This window comes from Balaenoptera borealis, assembly GCF_965194805.1.
Source record: "Balaenoptera borealis genome assembly, chromosome: 15".
NCBI lineage: Eukaryota > Metazoa > Chordata > Mammalia > Artiodactyla > Balaenopteridae > Balaenoptera > Balaenoptera borealis.
Window position 1 is genome coordinate 72,912,001 of NC_138871.1, and position 15,876 is coordinate 72,927,876.

A 15,876-nucleotide genomic window follows, 5' to 3' on the forward strand; every position below is an offset into this window, starting at 1 on the left:
GTACCTCGAATACCTTAGAATAAGTAGAAGTTCTAAATGTCGGTGTCTTCATTTGGAAGCAAAAATTCTTACTGCCTGATCTTGCCTGATGGTCCTTGATTTTTATCATGAGAGTCGGTTCCAGTTACATTCCATTAGATCTAAAGTAGGAGAAAAGAGACATTTGTTCTACTGAAAACATTAGATTTTAGATACTGTGACACATCATTGTTTCCCTGTAAGCATACAAAGATTCTTATACAGATGCTTTCGTTGTTCAAGAAATTCTAATTCCCATTCTTGTCCCTACCACAGATTTTAAAAACTGAAATTAAAGAATAAAGGTTAAATAAATAAACAAATATAAAGTTGATAAGTGGTAATTAGTTACTAGCTTTAAAAAGGTTCAGATCCCCAAAGGAGGTATGCAGCAAATTGGGCTTTGCATTGGTAATTCAAGGAGGCAAGAGACCTAAGCTACTGACTCACTCATCAGAGTTGCTGAAGTCACCCCAGCAACAGTGGCCTCAGTACCCAGTTTCAGGTAAAATGGAACAGTAGGAGGAAACAGGATTTCCAGCAGAAGACACCTCTATGATAAAGAAGCACCCAATATGATGGCTATCATTCATTCCTGGGTCCTTGGCAATAGGACATGACAAATTGGACTTTCCTAAATTAAAGGTAGTGCTGTATCTTTCCATTCTACCTCAAAGCTAACTCCAAACAGTGGGACTGTGCAGACATTAGAGAATGCTTAAGAAATGTGAGTCCTACTGGCTTTAGTTATTTAAAGCCTAACTGCTTTAGGTTTTACCACCCAGGGTTAAGCTTGCCACTAATATTCCCTTTAGATTACAATGACACAGTGGATCAGGCTCCAGAGACAATCATTACACCACAGGTCAATTCAGGAATCTTGCTAGTTACTTCTACCTGTGGCTCCCACCCCTGTCACCCTTGGGCTTTATTCAAACATAAACCATTGTGACTACCTTTTCTCCTGTTTTCATGCCCACAGTGTTCTCTTTGCTGTCTCAGTCACCGCATGCGTTTCCCAACTGCCGCCCTTCCTTCCAACCTTTTCCACAGGGACCTCTGGAAACCCTTTTTACATAGTAAAACAAAAGACCTCTACATCTTCAACCTTATCACTGAACACTACTTTCAACCACTGGGCTAAATCTGGCTCTTGAAAAGAACCCTCTAGAGTGAAGACTAAGGCCATAGGAATCAACCTTGTCCACAGTAACATTTCCAGATCCTAACTCACAAGCAGTCCCATTCCTTCCCTCAGGGTCATGCCATCTGGCTGTCCTACCCTCTTCTTGACTTTGTCATTCAATATTCCACTCAATCTTTTCTAACCGGGGTCCAGACTCAATCCCTTAGATGCACTCTACCTACATTCATCTTTCCAGCCCTGTGTTATCACCAGTCTCAAAATCTTGGTTGTCACCCAAGCTATCAGTCCAAGTACGTTACTTTCTCTCTTCCACTTCACCACTCTCAAATTCCTAATCCTGGGTCAATTCAATCACCTGCTAGAGAAAAAACACACAACCACGTGGACTGATCCTGCTATAATATTAAGGTCTTCAAATTTAGTTAGACACTGAATGCTATCTATGTCATTAATCAGATCCTTCTCCCATAATGCACACTGCCTTTGTTCCCAAATGTGCAACTCTCCCTCTTCCAGCCCCACCTGGGGTAGAATGGGAAAGGAGTTTTATGTTTTCCTTAACCACTTGTATTGTGAAAATACTATTTCTTTCATCTACTTCTAACATTTTTTCAGTCTATCGCTGGCTTTCAATACAAAAGTTTTTCTTTTCACATGGCCAGATTTATCCATCAGTGCATTTTTCACTTTTTATTATTTCTTTGCTTAGAAATTTCTTCCCCTTCAATGATAACGGATAAATACTCTGATTTTCACTTTTCTGTGGGCTAAATTATTTGAATACTTCATTCCAAATGATGTATGGAAAGAGATTTAACTCTGAACTGACCTGTATTCCAAATTGCCAGCTTTCCTAACAACATTAAGTAATTAAGTAAACCACCCCTTGATTTATAAATTTCTTCTTATACATTTCATTTGTCTACAACAAGGTTGATTTCTGGGCTATAATCTATTTACATAATGTAATTATTGTTTCTTTATATGTTTTAATTTGTAATAAGAATATTCTTTGGTATTCTCATCTCCTGTTCTTCCTGCCAATAGTTAGATACATTTTATCAGTTTCCAAGGGTATGCCCAGTAGTTTCATGAGTAAGAAGTGGTTCCCCAGTCCACTCTCAGCGCTCTGTGTTTCTGTTATAGTTGCTGCCTACACACAATGCTCCTTTCTGCTTTGAGGGATCATCCACATTGGGTCTAGACCCAAAACCTTTCTAATCATGCTAGAAAACCAGCTTTTCTATATATTTATTCATCTAGAGCCAGATTCATAAAACCTTGATCTTTGCAATTCTCCATGCTTTGTATTTACCTTTTCATTTGTAAAATCTGATTTATGTAAAATAAAGGTATCTCACACACGATTTTTATTTCATAGGCCAACATATTTTATCAGCTCTAAAGTATTTTTCAAATCTTCCTGTTATCTTTTAAGATTCACATGTTTATTAACTTTAACTTTTCTTAATATATACTACATTCACATGAATCAAAAAAAATCAAAATGATGTAAAAAGGAACATAACATATTTGAGAAGTCTCATTTGTATATCACACATGCAGCTCCCGTTGTCCTTGCTTACTATAGGTTACCACTTTTATTAGTTTCTTGTATGTATATCCTTCTAGTGATTCTTTATGCAAATACACTTAACTGCAAATATAATCTTATATTCTTCCTGTCTTCTTACACAAAATATTCAGTTTTGCACCTTATTTTTTTCACTCATTATATCCTCCAGATTTTCCATGTTAGGATATGTTTTATCACTGTTTTCTAAAACTCCATGATATTTCATTGTGTGAATATATACTAGCTTATGTAACCAAGCCCATAGTTCTAAGAAATTAGATTCTACAAATTTAAGTCTTATTTCTGAAAATAATTTAGTTCAAGAGCAATAACTGTACACAGGAAACTATGTGGTATGACTTCACAAATTTTTATTATATTAATAAATGTAAGTTCTCTTGTATATTTCTTTATCTTTTATCTCAAGTTTACTTTATGATCCTACCTAAAATCTATCAACCATAATAGTCATAAACTTTGAAAGTAGAAGGACAGTTCTCAGGTTGAGAGGTCTCGAATTCTGAAAGCTGCTCAACCTCAATGAAGGTTTCAATGGGTCTGCAAAAATGAAATACAGCTGTACAAGAAGCAAAGCAGTTGTACAATTCAAGAAATGTTCTATGCTACTTAGTGGGATCAGGAAAAGCTTCATGGAGGAAGTAGTCCCTTGGGTTCAATCCTAAATGACAAAGTGCTCAAGAGGCAAATGAAGGCAAGAGAAAACATTCAAGAGGGATCCGAATAAGCAGCAGTTTGAAATAGCAAACCCTGTCAAGAACTCTAAGTAGTTCCACTTTCAACTAGAATGCAGAAAGCCACAAAAGAATGTTTTCCCACCCTAGTGAGAAAAAGCCAGATCTATAAAATCAAAACTTCTCTTGAATCTAATAAAGAATTGAAGTCAGAAGGCAACCAAGTAATTTAATACCAAAGAGGGACAAACTCCTCCAGGGAGAAGCTGTACACACAAACTGTTTTACCTTTGGCAGGTCATCAGAAGAAGTGGCCTCCATACACGTATGTAAGAAAAAAAATCAGTTAAGATTTTAACAAATTCTTAAAGACCAAGTATGAACTATTATGTCAGTTAGGAGTGGTTGAGAACCCCAGACACAAGGAGAGTTTACACTCAATTGCAAGTTCTTCTACATGCCTCAACCAGATTCTCGCAAGAAAGATTAGAGGAAGGATAGGAAACCAGAGAAAGCCCTTCATCGCTGAAGCAAGTGTGTACAAGGTGATGAGTACAGGCCTGAAGCTCTGTCTGCTTCCCCAACCTGTCCCCAACACAGAGCAAAAGCCTAGAGCCACTGGGGGAAGGACAGAAAACCCTCTCACCCCAGGGTCCAGGCAAAAGTCCACTGCTTCAGAGGAGAACAGAAGCAAAATGCCTCTCCCAGACGGGGAGAAAACACTCTTAAGCTCCCAGACACAGGCAAAGACACATTGATGCTATGAGAAAGTAGAGGCAAAAAAAACCTCTGCCACTGTGGGGGAGGGGGAGAGGAAAAAGTCTTGGGCAAAGGATCCTGCACCAATACCAACAGAGATGTACTACTACAAGGGAGGGAAAGGATATTCCTGCCCAAGACCAACCACAAATGTATGACAGTGTTTGACCACCACAGGGAAGAGAAAGCAGGAAAGCTAAGAAAGTCCTACCACTGATACCCAGGAATGTAGGGCCTGACCAGGATTGAGTCTGGACCAGAACAAAACAGAACTCTGCCCTGTCCCACAAGCATAGCACTGGGTAACAAGCAACAATAATCTATCACTGGGAGAAAAACAATAACATGAAATCCCTCTGCAAACATATGTGCAAAGACTGTTGAAAGATGAGGGTGATACAGGATCACAGAAAAATCCTGTAGTACCACATGCCACACTCTAAACACAAGGCAACAGCAGCCAAATGGAGAAATGTGAAGCCTGTGGTACACTGAAGGTAATAATGGCCACAAAATCCAAACCCACCTCATTTCAAGATTAGATTGACTCAACCTCTGACAAAAACAGCCTGAGAGAAGAGGATCACTTCAGTCTCTCCTATTCTTCTGTACATGATGATGAGCATTAAATCACAAATTATGAAGCATCCACAAAAGCAAGAAGAAATAACCCTTTGTCAAGAGATAAAGTAATCAACAGAATCAGGACTGATTCATTAATTGAAATTATCAAACATTCTAAAATAACTATGTTAAATGATCTAGTAGAAAAGATGGATAACATGCATAAAAAGATGGAAATTTTCAGCAGTGACATGGAAACTTTAAAAAAGTAAAATAGAAAAGCTAGAAACAACAAAAGAAATTTTGTTTACATTAGAGAAGAAAAATTTCTTTGGCAGCCTCAACAGCAGCCTGGACACAGATTAGGAAAGAATCGGTGGACTTAAAGACAGGACAATAGAAATAATACAAAATGAAACCACAGTTTTAAAACACTGAAGGAAAAATACAGTTCAGGGCATCCAAGAGCTGTGGAACTATATCAAAATGTATCACATCCATTTAATTGGAGCCCCAGGAGAAGAAAACAAAAATAATAAGATACAAGAAATACATGAAAAGATAATGGCCAAGAATTTTCCCAAATGAATCTAAGACAACAAACTAGAGAGCAAAAAATCCCAGAGAACTCCAATCATGATAAACACCAAAACACACACACACAAACAAACATACATGGGTATATCATAGTCAAACTGTAGAAAAACAAAGATAAAAATCTCTAAGACAGAGAAAAAAGAAAGACTACATACAAACAACAAAGATTAAAATTTTCCTTATCTTCAGAAAATTATACAAGCCAAAGACAATACTGAATATAATACCTTTCAGGTACTGAAAGAAAAAAGAGCTGAACATAGAATTCTATAACCAGCAAAAATATTTTTGAAAACTGAAGGAAGAAAGAAGGAATTTTTTGACAAATAAAATGAGAGAATTCACTGCCTGCAGACACCAGATATGTTAAAAGAAGTTCTTTAGGTAGCAGTGAAAATTCCTAGGTGAAAATTTGGATCTACAAAAAAGAAATGAAGAGCATTAGAAAGAGAAGGTAAAAATAAAAGACTATTTTTTTCATATTTTATTGATTTTAGACGGTTACACACGAACTAAAGCAAAAAATGATAATGTAGGGTTAATTACGTAGAAATAAAATTTATGACAACATAGTATAAAGATGGAAGGTAGACAGTTGAAGTATGCTGTATATAAGGTATTACATGACACATGAAGTAGTATAATATTATTTAAAGAAAAAATGTGATTTTAAAAAATGTGAAAAAAATATTATAAGTTAAAGATATATCTTTTAAACCGTAGAGTAGGGGTTCTCAACCAGGAGCAATCTTGCCCCCTCAGGGACACGTAGCAAAGTGTAGAAACTTTTTTGGTTGTCACAACTAGGGGTGGGGAATGGGTGCTACTGGCATCTGGTAGATAGAGACCAGGGATGCTAAAAATCCTGCAGTGCACACAGGTATCCCCTCCATGACCCAACAACAAAGAATTATCCAACCAAAAATACCAACGGTGCCAAGGTTAAGAAACCATGACCTAGAGCAACCACAAAAATATGTGTGTGTGTATAAATATACAGAATAAGCCAAGAGTTGGATAAAATGAAATTATGAAAAATGATTAATTCAATAGAAGGCAGAAAAAATAAACAAAAAAGATTCAAAAATAGAAAGCAACTAGCAAGATGGTAGGTTTAAATCCAAACTTTCAATGATTATATTAAATAGAAATTATCTAAACACCCAATTAAAAGATAGAGATTATCAGATCAAATTTTACAAACAAAATCCAATCGCATGCTATCCACGAGACACTTTATATACAAAGACATAGGTTAAAAGTAAAAGGAGGGAAAGGAAAGACAGCATGGCTATATTAATATCTGAAAAAGCAGACCTCAGAATAAGGAATATCACCAGTGATAAAGAGGGACACTACTTAACGATAAAGGATCAATTCATGACAAAACTGTAAGGAGATTAGATAAATCCACAATTACAGTTGTAGACATTAATACTCCTCTGTTATTAATCAACAGAACAAGAAAACAGAAAATCACTAAGCTATAGAAAACCTGAAAATACTATCAACTGACTTGACCTAATTGGATATTTATAGAACAGTTTACACAACAAGAACAGAAAATGCATTATTTTCAAGGGTACATGGAACATTCACCAAGAAAGACCATATTCTGGGCCATAAAACAAAGCTCAAAATATTTAAAAGAATTTAAATTAAATAATGCATTTTCTCTGACCAAAACAGAATTAAGTTAGAGTCAATAACTGAAAGATAGATTAAGAATTATCAAAGGTTGGAAATTAAACAACACAATTCTAAATAACCCAAAGATTAAAAAGAGAAATTAAAAAACACTTTTAATTGAATTAAAAGTAAAGTAGAACATATCAAAATTTGTGGGATACCACTAAAGCAGTTCTTAGAGAAAAACTTACAGCATAAAACATAAACTGCTTATATTAGAAAACAAAAGTCTTGCATCAATAATCTAAGCCTCCACCTTAAGTAGAAAAAGAAGAGCAAATTAAACACAAAGGAATTAGAAGAAATGAAACTAAAAACAAAAAGCAAGAGAGAAAATTTATGAAACTGAAATGTAGTTCTTTGAGAATTTCAATAGCACTGAATAAACTTCTGGCCAGAGAGAGAGAGAGAGAGAAGTCACAAATTAACTATACCAAGAATGAAAAGAGGACGGCACTAGAAATTGTACAGATATTAAAAGGATAATAAGAGAATATTATGAGCTACTTTATGGCAATAAATTCTACAACTTTGATAAAATGTACCAAGTCCTTGGAAGTTTGAATACAAACTACCAAGTTCACTCAAGAAATTAAGTAACAATAGCTCTCAATATATTAAGAAAATTTAATTCATAATTTAAAATCTTCCCACGAAGAAAGTTCCATGACAAATGGCTTCCTTGGTAAATTCTACCAACATCTAAGGAAGAAATCATAACAATAATACATAAATTTTCCAGAAATAAATGAAGCGAAAACACTTCCCAATTCATCTTATGAGGACAGCATAACTCTGATATCAAAGTCAGACAAAAAAAAACAGTAAGAAAAATAAATTACAGACCAATATCCTTTCATGAACATAGACACAAAATATCTTAACCAAATATTAGAAAAATGAATCTAGCAATATACAAAAAGGAATATATATCATGACCAAATAGCATTTATCCCAGGAATGCAATATTAGTTCAATATGAAAAAAAAAATCCATCAATGTAATTCAGCATATCAATAGACTAAAATATAAGCCATCACCTTCACAGATGCAAAAAAAATTTAGGAAAAACCCACAATCATTCATGATTCAAAACTCAGAAAACTAGGAACAGAAGGGAACGTCCTCAGCCTAAGACATGAATTTACAACAAATCTAAAGCTAATAATATCATACATAATCATGAAAGACTAAATGCTTTCCCTCTAAGACCAGGAACAAGGCAAGAACATCTGCTCTCACCGCTCCTATTCAACAATGCACTGTACTGTCAGTACAATAATGCAAGAAAATGAAATAAAAGCCTAGAGATGAAAAAAAAAAACAAAAAGAAACAAACAAAACTGTCTTTTTTCCACAAGTGACAGGACTGTCTATATAGAAAATCCCAAAGAATCTACTACTGAAACTAAATTTGCTTAGAATTTGGCAAAATTGCAGGATACAAAGTCAACATATGAAATTCAATTGTATTTCTATATGGCAGCAATTAATAATTAGAAATAAATTAACAAAACAGTAGCAATTACATTAGCCTCAAAAAAGAAAGATATAGGATAAATATAACAAAATAAATGGAAAATTCCTGTGCTCAAAACTACAAAACACCAAGTGAGAAATCAAAGACCTCAATAAATGGAAGTATACTGTTTTCAAAGATCAGATTAATCAATGTTAATATATCAATTCTCCTCAAATTAGTGTATAGATTTAACATAAATCACAATTGAAATCCCACCAGGCGGGACTTCCCTGGTGGCCCAGTGGATGAGAATCCGCCTGCCAATGCAGGGGACACGGGTTCGAGCCCTGGTCTGGGAAGATCCCACATGCCGCAGAACAACTAAGCCCGTGCACCACAACTACTGAGCCTGCGCTCTAGAGCCTGCGAGCCACAACTACTGAAGCCCCTGCGTCTAGAGCCCGTGCTCCGTAACAAGAGAAACCACCGCAGTGAGAAGGCCGTGCACCACAAAGAAGCCACAACTAGAGAAAGCCCACGCAGCAACAAAGACACAACGCAGCCAAAAATAAATAAATAAAAAGAAAAAAAATCCTATGAGGATTTTTAAAATAAAAACTGGTTAGCTGACTCTAAAATTTATATGGAAATGCACAGAACCTATAATGCTAAAAATAATTTTAAAAAAAAGAACTACGCTGGAAATTTTATACTACCTGATTTCAATACTTTCCTTTTTTTTTTTTTTAAATGAAGATCTTTTTATTCTTGACCTGCAATTTTTTTGTTGTTTTTGGCCACGCCATACATTATGAGGGATCTTAGTTCCCCAACCAGGCATTGAACCCATGCCCCATGCAGTGGGAGCAGAGTCTTAACCACTGGACTGCCACGGAAGTCCCTCAATACTTTCTATAGAGCTATAGTCATCAAGACATTATAATTCTGGTATAAGGATAAACATACAGATCAATGGAACAGAAGAGACAGTCCAGAAATAGATCTGTTATGGTCAATTGATTTGATTTTCAACAAAAGTACCACGGTAATTCAATGGAAAAAGAACTGTCTTTATAACAACTAGTGCTAGAACAAATGACAATCCATACGGGGGAAAAAAAAAAAAGAACCTCAACCCACATCTCACATCTTATATAAAAATTAATAGACCTAGAGATTTCCTTGGTGGGCCAGCGGGTAAGACTTCGAGCTCCCTGTGCAGTGGGCCCAGTTCGATCCCTGGTCGGGAAACTAGATCCCACATGCATGCCGCAACTAAGAGTCCGCATGCCACAACTAAAGATCCTGCATGCTGCAACTAAAAGATCCCACATGCCACAACTAAGACCTGGCGCAGCCAAGATAAACAAATAAATAAATATTTTTTAAAAAATTAATAGACAAATATTTTAAAATACAAAACTATAAAATTTCTAAAGGAAAACATAGGAGAAAATTTGGGGGATGCTAGGTTAGCCCAGAGGTTGACAAACTTTTTCTGTAAACGGTCAGACAGTAAATATTTTAGGCTTTATGGGCTATATCATCTCGTTGCAAAGACTAAACTCTGTCCTGTAGCATGAAAGCAGCTATAGAGAACATGGAAACAAACAGGCATAGCCATGTTCCAATAAAACTTTATTTGCAAAAACAAGCAGTGGGCTGAATCAGCTGTAGTTTGCCAACACCTGAGTTAGGCAGTTTTTAGATATGACACAAAAAGCATGGACCATAAAAGAAAAAATTGAGATATTGCACTTCTGTTGAGAACAGAACTTAACAGTTCTGATAAGAACTTCTGTTCTTCCGTAGACAGTGTTATGAAAATGTAAAGACAAGCCACAAACTTGGAGAAAATATCTGCAAGACAAATATCTGATAACTTGTTTCCAGAATATAAAAGAAATCTTCAGTACAATAATAAGAAAATAAACAGTCCAGTAAAAACAATGGGCAAGGTATTTGGACAATGCAAAAATGACAACTCTAACAAGCAGCCTGCTGATATGGTACATGTGTTTAATCTTTCCTACTGGCCTTTAGGCTCCTGTCTGAATGGAACACCCAACATTCTGCCTTACACAAGAAGATAACCAACAAATAAAATAAAACTGTCAGAGCATTTTTTAAGCTAAGTTTTAGAGTAGTTAATACATGTACCCGGTATAAAAAGTAAATTGTACTAACAGGCTATGGTGAATAGAAAGTCCCCCCTAGTCATCCAGCTCCCTTCCCTTGCTTACTGTGTACTCATTCGTATTCTATACATTAAAAAGCATTTATATGTATTTTTAATGAAAGTGATGGCATACTATACAGCTTCTCATCATGATTTTTTTAACTTAATGTGTTTTAGAACTTACTTCATATCATTCCTTATAGAATTCCCTCCTGCTCTTTTAACAATTTCAATGATATTCTATCATATGAATACATCATGATTTGTTAAACCAGTTTCTCATTGACAGACTCATATGGTGTTTCCAGTATTTTTCCATTACTGACAATGCTCTAAAGAATATCTGTGTACTCATGAAGTAGAATTACTTTCTGAGTCAAAGAGTATCTGAATTTTAAATTATGGTACCCTTTGCTAGAACTGTGCTCCACACAGTTTGTCAGGGCTTAAAAAATATACATGGACATGTGTCAGTAAACCTTCCAGATCAGAGAAACTAAGATTTTCAGCTTTAAATAATCCAAGATACTTGTTAAGCCCAGATAAATTTAGAGTGAGTGACAATGACAAGAGTGAGACTTAGCATGGCCCCTCATTACCCCAATTTTTTCTACTAAATTAAGGTAATAATTTTTATTTAATATGTATAATCTAATTTCTAAGAGGACTTGAATTGGTTACAAGTTAAGACACAAGGTAAAGAGGATTAATCACAATAAAACTTTGTAAATAAAATTAAAAATTAAGATACTGTGGTAGTTAGTTGGTATGGCCACATAATAGCCTCCAAAGATGGCTGCCATCAAGTCCTTCCCTCTCTCTGTACGTGTCACTCCACCCATGAGGATATGATGCTTATACCCCAGTTCCTTGAATCTTGGCTGGCCTTGTGACTTGCTTTGACCAACAGTGACCAAAAGTGACATTCTGAAACTCCACAGACCAGAAGGACTGACAGTTTCCCCTTTCTCCCTCTTGGAAGCAAGAGGCCATGTAAGAAATCTGAATACCCTGAAATTATCACGCTGGTGAGAGGCCACGTGGAGGCACGCCAAAGTGCCAGACGTGAGTGAAGCCTCCTTCCAGCCCAGCTAGCAGCTGAGTGAATGCACCCAGCTGATGCCACACAGAGCAGAAGAATCCCCTAGCCAAGCCCTGACCAAATTCCTGACCCACAGAACTGTAAAAATAATAAATCAATGCCGTTTTAAGCCACTAAGTTTGGGAGTGATTTGTTAAATGACAATAGGCAACTGAAACAGACACTATCAAATTCATAATATCAGCACATTATAAACAATGAGTGTCAAATTTGGGTCCATGTTTCCAGGGTTGTAAGTTTTCATCTCTGATAAGAAGAAAACATGTAAATTTTGTATCTGAACTGTATGTACTTGAAAAAGAACAATGAACCTAGTGGACTATAGTTTCAAACATAATTTTAGAAAATGCACATCATTCAAATGATGTTGCTTATAGATATATTTATAGACAGACAGCATATCATTAAATCAGAATCAGTACAGGCATTTTCATGTTGGGGGAGACTGAGGTGACATGATCTTGATACTTTTGTTCTCTGAAGACCTAATACAAGAAATTAGATGAATACATAATTAAAATATTCATTAAACTATCTTCTCATATCTGATACTTTAAGTGAGCTTTTGATAGACACTAAATAGCTGTCAGTTTGTAATTAAATCTTCTAATAAGAACATACAGAATACTCTATAAGATTGGTTAAGGTTAGAGTCATACACATTAATAGCCCAAAAATCTACCTTTCCCCTAGAACAGCTCCCACTGAGATCACAAATATTCTTTAATGTTATATCCCATGAAAATGCCTTAGTCCATAACTTATTTAACCTTAAACAGCATCTGCATAAATAACCATTCCCTTTCAGTCACTAAGTACAGCACACACTCAAAGCCTAGGGAGTTAAGTTCCACCTCCTTGAGGGAGGGAAGTGTCTGCATAAATTACCTGGAGCTCTTCTGTATGGGATAAATAAGTGGGGGACACTTACTTATTCAATCATTTAGGGTTATAATCCAATACTGTGTTATTTATTTTGTTATTCAAATTGATCCAGCTTTGGTCATCTGATGCTCTTTCAGGTTGCCTCCTGTATCCTTTTGCCAAGCCCCATCCTTTTGGCTTTTGAGTATTTTCTTACCTTCTAGCTCTACAAAATGTTCCAGGTTCATCTTGCATATTCCCTGCGCCAGTCCTAGAATCAACTATTTTCCAAGAAGTTTAGTTTTTTTAATTGGAAAAATGGTATCAGAAATCAAGATCTTGGTGCTAGGTGTGCATAATGCTACTGCGGTGTCATTGCTTCTAGGCCCTTTTAGTAGACAGAGTTAGGAAATATATGTCTGTATACTTGGCCATATATACATACATATCTATAATTGTTTCTATATCCATATCTATATTAACCTAAACGTGAGTTCATCCTGATTTCTCTAACTCTAATCTAGTACCATGTGATTTGTTCTAGTCTTCCCCTTGCCATGGTTGTCTGTAACCTCACTCACCAAAAGTGAGAAACCTGGCTCCCACAATTCACCATCCATTTACTTATTTAATACCAGTATACATGTACAGTGGTTTCAGATTTGTTAGCCCACACTCTCCTGAATTTTTTTAATCATTATGTAAGTTTTAGGTATATCTCCTGAATTTTTGTCCTACTTTTTTAGCCATTCCTTCTAAAAGTCTTATTAGAAGAATCCTGGGCTTCCTTGGTGGCGCAGTGGTTGAGAATCTGCCTGCCAACGCAGGGGACACGGGCTCGAGCCCTGGTCTGGGAAGATCCCACATACCGCAGAGCAACTGGGCCCGTGAGCCACAACTACTGAGCCTGCGCGTCTGGAGCCTGTGCTCCGCAACAGGAGAGGCCGCGACAGTGAGGGGCCCGCGCACCGCGATGAAGAGTGGCCCCCACTTGCCGCGACTAGAGAAAGCCCTCGCACAGAAACGAGGACCCAACACAGCCAAAAATAAATAAATAAATAAATAAAAATTAAAAAAAAAAAAAAAAAAGGAATCCTCATTTTAGATGTATGTATTCTAAGATCTTTCACCTAAATCTCTTCTCTCTCTGTACCTTCTATCAGGGTGATCTTTCATATCCATGATTTTAGTTACCTTCCAAATGCTGATATTTTCCAAATCAGTATCTCCAGCCCAGATCTCTCTCCTAAACTTCAAACCCATTTATCTAACTATCTACCGGATCTCAACTTAGGTGTCCCATAGGCACCTCAAACTTCCTTAGTCTTCTCCTCCACGGTTTCTCTAATAAATGGCACCATCATCAACTACCTATTGCACAAGCCAGAGATTTAGGGATCATGTCTGTCTTCTTCCCTCTACATTTTCCTAATATCCAACCACCAAAGCCTACCGCGAAAGACTAAATCTTCCTCAAGTCCTTCTACTTCTCTCCATCCCATGACCCTACCATAGCCAGCCCAACATCACCTCTAACCTAGAAATATTTATTGTTAGAACAAATGAATAAATAAGACAACTCTCTAACTGATCTTACTACCTTCAATTTTACTGGCTCTAATTCGATATTTTCCACACCATAACCTGAGTGATCTATATAAAAAACAAACCAGATCATATCACTTTTTCATGATTAAAATCTTTTAATAGTTCCCCACTTCTCTCAAAATAAAGCCCAACTGCTTCGATATTATTTTCAAGATTTTGTGTGATACTGTCCCTAGTTACCTCTCTGGTGTCATCTGTTCCTTTCTCTCACTTTGTATTCTCTGCAATCAACTAATCTGAAATCTGCTCAATTTCTTTCTCCTGTGTTATCTCAGATGTTCCTTCTTCAGAAAGCCATCTCTGCCTCTCCCCCAAATCTGGGTTAAGTGCTCCTGCTCTATTCTGACATTCTATCATGTAGGCTATCCACTGGAGCGTCCACTGCACTGCATTGTAATGACCCGGTTATTTCTTGTATTGGTTGCCAGGCTGTAGGCTCCATCAGGGCAAAAAAATCACATTACCTTGTTTTTCATTGTACCCTCAAGTCTAGCTCTCTGCCTAATACATAGTAGGAACACAGTAAATGCTTAAAATAAATACTTTTGAGTTTCTATTTTTGTTATTTCTGTACCTTAGATGTAATGACTATATTACAGGTAATCAAAATGAAGTATCTTCTGTATGTACAAAGTTTAATATCAATCTGTTAAATCAAGTTTACTAACTATATTATTCTACAGAGTATTTCCTTGGACTTTTTTTTTTTTCAGAAAAAGTACAAAGCTAGTATAATTTCTGAAACCATGTCTATCTTGAAATCTCTCTTTTGCCTTTTTATGTAAATGACAGTGTGGTAAGGTATAAAACTCTGAGGATAAATCCTTTTCCCTCACAACACTGTAGATACTGTAGTAGTTACCAAACTCTAAAACAGGAATCAATACTATTTGGTGATTAAATTTTCACTAGTCCTCAGTACAATCAAAAAAGATGACAGTGTTGTTGGTGGGAATGTAAAGTGGTGCAGCCACTAGGGAAAACAGTACGGAGGTTCCTCAAAACACTAAAAATAGAGTTGCCATATGATCCAACAATCCCACTCCTGGGCATATATCCGAACAACACTATAATTAGAAAAGATAGATGCACCCCTATGTTCATAGAAGCACTATTTACAAGCCAAGACATGGAAACAACCTAAATGTCCATCGACAGATGAATGGATAAGTAAGATGTGGTATATACATACAATGGATACTACTCAGCCACAAAAAACAATGAAATAATGCCATTTGCAGCAATATGGATGGACCTAGAGATTATCATACTAAGTGAAGTAAGTCAGACAAATACCATATGATATCACTTATATGTGGAATCTAAAATATGACACAAATGAACTTATATATGAAACAGAACAGACTCAGATATAGAGAACAAACTTGTGGTTGCCAAGAGGGAGGGGTTTTGGGGAGAAAATAACTGGGAGTTTGAGATTAGCAGATGCAAACTATTATATATAGAATGGATAAACAACAAGGCCCTACTGTATAGTACAGGGAACTATATTCAATATCCTATAATAAACCATAATGGAAAAGAAAAAAAAAAGATGACAGTGTTGTTCAACTCAAAACAAAAATTACTCAATTGTTTATTTTATATTTTATACCCTT

The 15,876-nt window shown here is 36.1% G+C and overlaps 1 protein-coding gene across 11 annotated transcripts in view; it reads right to left on the minus strand.

Moving 5' to 3' along the window:
- Window positions 1–15,876, minus strand: part of NCOA1 (nuclear receptor coactivator 1) — a 259,310-nt gene that overhangs the window by 196,931 nt on the left and 46,503 nt on the right. For 8 of the 11 annotated variants that reach the window (XR_014234946.1, XM_082357413.1, XM_082357412.1 and 5 more), the window contains exon 2: window positions 14–140. The exons of 1 other annotated variant lie outside the window; for it this stretch is intronic. The gene's annotated coding sequence lies outside the window, so the exon portion shown is untranslated. Of the gene's footprint in view, window positions 1–4; window positions 141–15,876 lie in introns of all 11 variants that reach the window. 2 more of the 11 variants (XM_082357417.1, XM_082357420.1) reach the window with 1 other exon arrangement.